This window comes from Heliangelus exortis, chromosome 1 (assembly GCF_036169615.1).
Source record: "Heliangelus exortis chromosome 1, bHelExo1.hap1, whole genome shotgun sequence".
NCBI classification, from domain to species: Eukaryota; Metazoa; Chordata; class Aves; order Apodiformes; family Trochilidae; genus Heliangelus; species Heliangelus exortis.
Window position 1 is genome coordinate 80,340,906 of NC_092422.1, and position 9,573 is coordinate 80,350,478.

A 9,573-nucleotide genomic window follows, 5' to 3' on the forward strand; every position below is an offset into this window, starting at 1 on the left:
TTGTCTTGGAAGCCTGAATTATAGAAAGACTATAAAGTATTGAATTTAGAACAGTTTTTCTTGTAATAAAATAAAATACATAAAAACCTTTTCCAGAATTCTTAATTTGTTTTGAAGAATTTTACAAAAGAATTTTCTTATTTACTAATTATTCAAGAAACTGTGACAATCTTGACACTCAAAACTCTAGCATAATAAAACCTGAAAAGATATTAAAGTAGATTAGCTTAATACTTTGTTATAAATTATGTCAGTACAGTGATGATGGTCATATTTTTAAATTCACTCTTTTCTTTTTTTTCTTTCCTGTTTTTTCTTTTTTCATTGTGATTCTGTACTCCCCAAAAGAATCATTTGAATGACTCCTGTCACTATCTGGAGGACCAATGTTTTCTTACTGTGACTGCTAAATAGGCCAGGCTACTGGCACAAAACAAAACACAGTTTATCATCTGGCTGTTGCACAAACATATGGACTGAACACAGAGAATGCAGGGAGATAAACGTAAGGATGCTACTAAAACAAGACTGTAATTGTGCTCTTTTTTACCCACCCCACCCTTTCTCTTTTCTTCTGGCCCTTTCTACTACTGTTACTTCATCCGGTAACATAATTGCCTTGTGTTCCATCAGGACAATATATACAAGCTTAAAAGCTACCCTCATAATTATTTTTATTAGAATTCCTGCAGGAACACTCTCAAAATGCTTTGCCAATTGCATTTACTGTTGCAATCATTGACTGATTTGACCTGTGCTGAACTGTAGGTATTTTTATGCTGTTTCTCCAGAAGTAGGAACTTCTGGATGTGAAAGGGGTTTTTTCCCAATTCAAATTCACAGAAAGAATGGCAGAATGTATTTCTGTTTCTTCTGCTTAGAGTATTTTAGTATCCATCTCCAAAACCAGCAGCTGTTGTTTATCTTTGTATGTGTCTTTTAAAGCTAGACTTCTAAATACTCAAGAAGCTTGTCCAATGTGTCTTGACTCAGTCTTACATGTGCTGGTGTGTAGATGACTCCAGGATCTCTAAAATCAGCTTAATCCAGGGAGATTGCTCTATATCTCAGGATCACAGTTGTTCAAAGCAATCTCCCTACCAAGACAGATATATTTGTTGACATCTCTAAGTGGCTTACTACCAAGTGGTGTGTTAGCCTGATTATCCTCTGCTGTTTAAAGGAATGACATCAGCTCTCTTCAGACCATAAGATTTCCTAAAAAAAAAATATGTATTTTTGTATTCTTAACTCTTTTCTGTTTGGGTTTGTTTCTTTTTTTGGGGGGGCTTGGGGGGGAGGTGGTCTTATCCTCTCAGGATCAGAAAAATATGTAATTTTTGCCAGAGGCACTCAACTTCCTATTCTCTGCTCTATTTTCTAAGCCAGAGAATATAGCATGGTAATTTTTGAGCTTTAGAATGTCTTAGAAACACATATGGGAATCTTGTGTGTGTGTGAGATTACAGTAATATTATTTGTTTTTATAACATCTACATTTGTTCTACTGTGAATTTATTAAGGTCAGTGTTTCAAAGTATCAGAAGCAGATAACAGGCAGCACCCTGACTTTTAAATTATTTGCTTGAAAAGATACAGGAAGATATGGCAGGCTGAAAAAAACAAATGGAACTAAATTTTCCACAGATTCACTTTTTTTTTTTCTTTTTTATAATCTTCAAAATAGTATGTATCATAATAAATCATAGTGTCTAAAACAGAAAGTAGAAACCTAACAACCAAATACCCAAACTCATATTGTTGTTTATGGCTCTAGTACTTTGAAAGAATCTACAGTCTTTTGCTGCTACAAACTTCAGCCGAGGGACTTGATGAAATATGACTTTTTCTTGAGATTGTCAGCTGACAGGTTGCAAAATATTTAGGTTACACCTGTATGGAAGCTTCTCTAAAGCCCAGAGGGAATAGATAAACAAAACCATTTCTGTGTGTGTAATGAACTGCCCTGTCCTTGGCTGCTCAGTGTCTCTGAAGTCTGGTGCTGTGGATCAGTTCAGTGAGGTATTACCATAGAAATGGTATTTCCATTGTAACATGGCAATGTTCTTTTTAGCTTCCCTCTTCCTTCCCTTTCACAGAGACTTTCCTTCAGATACTTTTTTTTTTTGAAGTATCTGTCAGTCTGTATTCCTGTCTGTATATCCAATGCTCGGACGCACACCAAGCCTATTACTCCTCCTTCGACTCATGCTGAAGATCAAAGGACAGATTTTCACTGTAACTGCAGAAAAATTGGGCATTTAACCTGAAGTCACATCTCCTTCCCTTTGTTAATTGTTTCAAGAGTTCAGAAGGCAGACAAGGGTGGCTGTTAACACGAGTGACTCTGCATGCCAATGACACTCAACTGTCTCAGTGCCTTGAATATTGGAGGCGCAGTGGGACGTAAAAGCCGTAGCTCTGGAATCAGCTATGTCAGTCAGCTTGACAAGTACTCTTTGTTTTTATTATTTCCATCAAATTTCATATCAACTGGGGTGCACTGCTGACTAAGGCTTTAGCTCCGCAAACAACTGAGTTGTTGGAAGGGATTACTGCCACCAAGAGTGAAGTCTTACTGCTCTTCCCATCTTCACTGGCATCATCGCAAAAATGCTGCTTCATTTCTCCTAGTTTGATGCTACCATTAAAATAAATTTCCACCCATAAAGACAGGAGGTAAATATAACTTGGGTTTGAAAAAAGCAGCCAGGTAAAGACCAGAAAACTGTTCTATGCTCACTTTAGTCATTACAGTAGGAAATCGAAGGGAAGGGGCAGGATCCTGCCCCTTTTCCTGAGACAATGCTACTCTTATCAACATTGAGAATACAGAAAGGGCTTTCTAATTCTCTTTACCTTAAACCAAACTAAAAAATTATTTCTTTTTTCACTGAGTACAGAAAAATATTAAACTTGTATATTTATTATAGTAAACACGGGAGAAGCATGAGAGTATGTGCAACTTCACAAACTGGTAGAGCATCACTGAAGCTTAACCTCTACCTCTCCACATTTACCCTCTCAATTCTGTAGAAAGACTTCCAGCAAATCAGGGCCCACACTTCCATTTTGAAAGTACATGTAAAAGAAGTGTATATTTTAGAAAGCTAACAAAGCTCAGATTATATCTATGAACCTTTGAATTATTAAGTACATCTGTGGGAAACTTTCTGCTCACTGACTGAAATAAATTATTGTTTTCCATAAAGGCAATATACTTGGCATATTATCAACCATATTTTTCAAAATGCTTGGGCTTAAATTATTTTGGTGGTGATTCATGAAGTTTAATATCTTGTCTATATTTGAAGAAAGAAAAATGAGGATCTAAATTGTTCATATTAAATTGGTTTTATTGTAATGCATTGTAGTAGGCATTCGTATGTTGCTGTCATTATAATTTGATTTATGAGAAAATACAGATATAGGCTGCACATTATCTAGATGTGTGAGTGGATGAACTTTTCAGGTGAAATTTGAAGAGTTCAGACTTATGGCAAACATAGCATATCTTAAAAGAAAGTTATAAAAATTGTGTTTTTTCTTCCTAGTATCTAGCAGAAAAATACGTTCAATTCATGTTTCCTGTATGTGTGTGTATATAAATATATTTTTATATTTCTTTTAATTTATTTTCAATAGGAAAAGTCTTAAATTTTTAACATATTGTTGAAGAAACGAGTATGACTTGAAATTACTCTTAATATGAATTAGGAGTACTTCCACAGCTATTTGTTTACCTTTACACAGAAAAGAAAAAATAGTTTTATAGAACACCAAATATTTTTGTGTATTATTTCTGTCACAGTAATGCAAGAACATGATCATGTTTTTACTGGGAAGCTCTTCTGAGTTATTTGTGGTATTGTCTTTTTGGTCATTTTAGTTTATAATGGCTAATATACAAGTTATGTATGTACTGGTAATTTTATGAGATGTGATTTGCAAAGTGGCTTTGTTTCAGATTTGGAATGCTTTAAATTGATAGGAGCTCTATCTAAGTCTAAATGAATCTGCATTTTCTTGTAAAAAGTTTCAGAATTGGAGGTTCTTTTAAAGTGATCTCCTTTTTGTATCATAACACATCTTAAACTTTGGGAATAATTTACAACTACTAAGATAAATTTACTCTTCTTTCTTCTATTCATGTTGCATACTTCATATATAGGATGTAATTTTGCTGAATGAGAGACTGTTTATCATACATATTGAAAAGTATCACTCTGTAAGGGTGATATAATCAGTTCCAATTGGTTTTTTGCCCTACCAAGCAATACCTTTTGTTACATATGAAATATCTGGGGTTCCAGAATGCTGTTATTTCTTGAAAGCAAAAATAATACAATTTCTATCCCTATTCAGAATCAGATCTTTCCCTCGGATACACACACCCAATAACGACGATTGACATCAGTAGCAGCTGTGAATGTGTAACTAAGGGCGAAGCTTGGCCTTTAATCAGAATCATTTTCTGGTACAAAAATTGCCAGTTATGATTACTCAGTTTATAATCTAGATGAGCCATTCAGTTATCTTTCTATCCATTGGTTTAGAATAAATCGTAAACCTTCAGTAATTATTTGATGTGCATTATTTGGCTGCCTTGTCAGGTCAATTAATATGTATTTATATTAATCTACAAAAATCAGTCATATGATCTAGGCAAGTCTTGCTATTCTGAGTTTATATGAAACAATCTAAAAAATGAAGTCTGAATCCCAAAAATACAGTATTGACCTTACAAATAACAGGTTTCATGCTTTATAATAGCTCTGGAAAGCTTTAGAACTTTTTAGGTTTTGTCAGGACTTCTCTTGGCCTGCCCAGAGCCATGTTTCACATTGTTTAGCTATAAAAGCAATATTCTAATGACCAGATGTCTCTTTCCTAATTTGTTTTACTTTTGCTGAGCTTTGTGTAACTGTGTAGTATAAACCTTACTTTATATAGATAGTACTACCAAGTAATTATTCTGTTTAGAATGAGCTATTTATGACCCTAGCACAATGATGTAGTGTAATGGAATAAAAAAACAGTAGTGGAGCAGAGTCCTTAGAAGTGGGAAAACAGCATGCAGTGCAGAGAGAGTGCAGGGCTGGGATGATAACAGAGGTGGCATGTGGTGATGCTAGAATTCCCAGGGCTATAAACAACTCATCAGTGGTCAATTACCTATTGATAAAGAAATTCAGCCTTCAGAGCTGGGTAAAACTGGTTTCTAGAAGTAGAAAGGAGAACAAAGGACAAGTATACAATGTATGAAAGATGTCTGACATATCATCAATTCAAATATAGCAGGGCTTTTCCAGACATTTAAAAAACAAACAAACAAAAACAAACAAAAAAGCCCACAAAACCCAAAACCACTCAAACCCAAAAAACAAACCAGGTGCAAATAACAGGTAGCGGATCAGCGGTAGTGGATCAAGGGTTGGACTTCATGATCTCTGAGGTCCCTTCCAACCCAGCCAATCCTATGGTTCCATGATTCTATGAACTGTTAGAGACATGTGCAATTGGCCCTAAAATGGGGAGCAAGAAGCTATCACATGACATTCCTCAGGTAAAGACACGGGGTACTGATGACATCTGCATCTTCAACATGTTTCAACCATTGTGAATTAAGAAACTTTACTAACCATCATTAGAATCTCTCCTGATAGATAAAAATATACAGGCCAATGGGGGTAACTCTATTCCATATTTTTATATAGCTTTCAGTTCATAGGGTCTGATATAAGACCTTACTTTAATTGGTAGAAATGGTATGACCAGGTCCAAGCCAGCAAAGATAAATAAGTAGAAGTGGAAATGGAAAACACTAAATATTATCATAATCTATTTCCTACTTATTTTTCTGTCCATCCTCCCTTAGTTGTATTGTATTGAAAGAAAACAACACATTGAATGTCAAGAGCTGAACAAGAAGTGAAATTCATTTCTAGGATGAGAAAAGTGACATGAAATTGAATTGACCTTTTACCATCAACATTATCCATAAGGACCATTTGTTGATTAAACCATATATTGTATTCTAGGCATGACAGATCACATCAATCACACATGAATTTAAAGTAAAAGCATATTCCAAAAAATAATGATTGTGAAGTTGCCACATATACCATCTGAGTGCTAAATTTAAAATTTTGCAGTACTTCAGCAGCTGCATGAGCCTATGAATAATTCATTAATTGTATGAGACACTAGATTAGAATTAACCAACTAGTTGCATATTTTAGCTAATGTTTAGAATGGAAGAAATATAACTAGCTAATTCACCAGATGCTTCCTAAAAAAAAAGCAATTATTTTATGCAGCTTTTTTGAGGATCTATTTAATTCTTAATATCCACTTTTGGCAAACAAATAGGAATTGAGCTAAAACTCAGATTTAAAAGAGGAAACTAAAAAAACTGAAAAAAACCCAGAAAGGTAAAAGGGCTTCTGCTAGGTAATACACAAGTGGCTTGTAACACAGCTCCCTTATTCTTGGGCTTCTTAAAAGGCATCAGATTTTGTGAACTTTCCTTGCCTGATTTTTGTGTCCTATTTTCAGACTGTAGGAATAATTACATGTTTTCTGTATGAATTTGGAATGTTTTGTCTTTCTTCTAAATAAAAAGCATGAAATTCCATATTCCCCATTTTTAAATTGTCAGAGATAGATTGGTACTGATCTTGCATGCTTTTTGTGGTTGGTATCAGTATAAAAAAATCTGATAGAACCAAATTAAAATTTTCTTTGAAGACATTCTTGTTCTTATACAAACAACCAACACATAAACAGCTCACTTTATATCTACAGATTCAAAAGTAATGTATTTTTAAAGCCAGGAAAAAGGTTGTCTTGTCTCACCTGAGAAGTGCCTGGAATCACAGGATTTTTACAGACTGATCTTGGAGCCTAACTGAATGAAATACAGATATTTGGATCAAAGTATATTTTCTAGCAAGAATATTGATTTGAAACTAAGAAAGACTTAAGAGCCAAGACAGAGGGATGACTGCAGTCTACTTTGGGTCTTTTGATCATTATCTCAATTTTATTGGTTAAATAGCAGTGTGTAGCAAAACCCACACTCTCTGGAGAAGTGATACCCCAGATAAAGATTTCCCAGGAAGCTGCTGGCTTAGGAAGCAGTCAGGGTCTGTGTCATCCTTTTCATAAGAGGAACAATGGGTCTCTTGGATCCTCTCTTGTATGTTATGCTGACCTCAAATCTCAGGGTGTTTCTCTAGATCTGTGGATATATGTTATTGTAACTGGACTTTTTTTGATAGTTTTTAGGATGGTGCTCCCTTTAGACTGCGCGAACAGGTACCATACCACATTATGCAAATTTGTGACTCAAACTGTAACATTATTACTGAAGGCAAAATAGAAATTAATAACAACATAACTGAAGGTGGAAAGGAGAAGCTCCATCACTGAGCAGAAATATGAAGCTTCATTCTTAGGGGGCTCTTTGCCTGCTTTCTTTCATGGTCATTCTTTCACATATAAGGCAGGATGGGAAGGTCTTTGTGATATTGTGTGTAACTTGTGTGGGACTTAATGGGCTTTGGCTTTTTTTTTTTTTCATCCACCAGGTGTGTATTTGTTCTTAGGAAAATGTAACTTTAAAATAATTATCCTTTTTGAATGATTTACAGAAACCATAGTCCAGGCCTTTACTTCTGTATTTTTCCGTTATCTGCAGGTAGGAGATAGGCACTCATCCCACCTAATATGAGGTGGTCAGCTCATGACAAGTAGAATTTAGGAAATTTTGTAATTTATCATATGAAAAAAGAATGGATTTTCTTCAGTTAAAATTACTGTCCATAATAGTAATAATGAAACGTATTTTTGTAGGTTTCTTGGGAGAGAGGGACAGAAAGGAAGGAAGGAGGAAGCCCAAGGAAGGTCCCTGTGTGTTTTTTGTTTTTAAAAAGGCTTTTTAAAGTCCTCATTTGTGTGAAGGAAAATTGCTTCTCTATTTGATTAACCATCACAGGCAATGCAGAGGCCAGTGTCTTACTTTAATGAGTGCTTTGGGATACCTTATGTCTGTAAGACTGCAAAACCAAATCTCGGGGTTTTTTATTCTTCATCATGAGACTACAATTCTTAAGTTTTGGACTTAGTCTACATGGTTCTCATTTCAAGTCCAAACATCAGAAGGAATTGCTGAGGTGCTCATTCTTCTTTTTGTATTCATTGTCTTTCTGTACTTCCATAATTCCTCAAGAAGCTATAAAGGGAGGAAGGGACAGGGTGTGGGAAAAGGGAGGGAGCAGGACAGGGGGAGAGACATGGACAATGTTAAGAGTGTATTAGAAACAAGATAGTAATAAAACAAAATGGTATTACTTCTATTTACAGTAATATATCAATCCTTTGGTGTAAAATAATTAAGCTGGTGCAATGCCCTAATAGAGAGAACTATTTTGAAGAGATTAAGGTACTCTAGGATTGCTTTTATTTGAATTACAACTGCTCATAGATAATATACCAGAGTTTTACAACTGTCAGTGCTTTAAAGATACCTAAATGAGGGAGCTCCTAGTCCAGGCAAAACACTCAAAAGGAATAGGTAAAGGTGAAGAAGCAAAATGAAGGAGCAGTGCAGTAGGTATTTAATTAAAAGCAGTAGGTGGAAGGTGATGGTTGGTCTAATTAAATGGCAAAACAGTTGGTCTGGTGCAAAAGGTAATTCATAGAAGTTAACAGGAACAACTTTCTGTGTAACCATAAACGCCCTACTTCGTTGACCGTTTATTTTACTTCAACATTCCTTCAGCTTTTTTTTTTTTTTTACTTCACTATTTTGTTTTACTTCAACTTCATTTTACTTCAGCTTTTTTACTTCAGTTTTACTTCGGTATGTATCACTCTTTTAAAATGACTGAATATGTCATAATTCAACCCAGGTTTTTAAAATGCATTACTGTTCTGACTTCATGTTTTGGCATGATTTGTTTTTACAGTGTTACTGGGCATGTCTAAAGAGAAGTTATTTCTTCCATCACCTAAACCTGTTTTTATAGTACTTAAAAAAATCTCGCAGTGTGCTATATTGCTCAGGATCTCAAATAATTAGGAGAATTGGTCAAATAGCACATCCCTAATTCCACCAGGCTATATGGCAATTAAGAAAATTGTGCTCAAGTAAGGTAATTTCATAGTGACAAAAAGATCATATTACTATATATAATTATGCTGTAATTATAATAATGTTGAGAACTTCTAAGATGCCATCTACCTCAGGGTTTCAAAAGTTCTTCTTTATATTCAGTCTGTGGTACATCTGATGCTATACTTATTCTACAGATAACAAAAATTAATTAGAGAAGGTTAATATATGTTCAAAAGCCTATGAAGAAAGCCATTGAAAAAGGCTGATAAAAGAACTGGACTGAAAATTTTAACTTCTATTTTTACTCACTGGTTTCTGATGCATTCAAAGATCTAGATTGCAGTTTGGTCTGTATGTCTCAGGCATGTGTCCTTGGAGATCTCCTCTGAGACATACAGGCAAGTTTTGTTTGGCTTTAGCCCACCTTACAGATGCTTCAAACAGTTGAATCT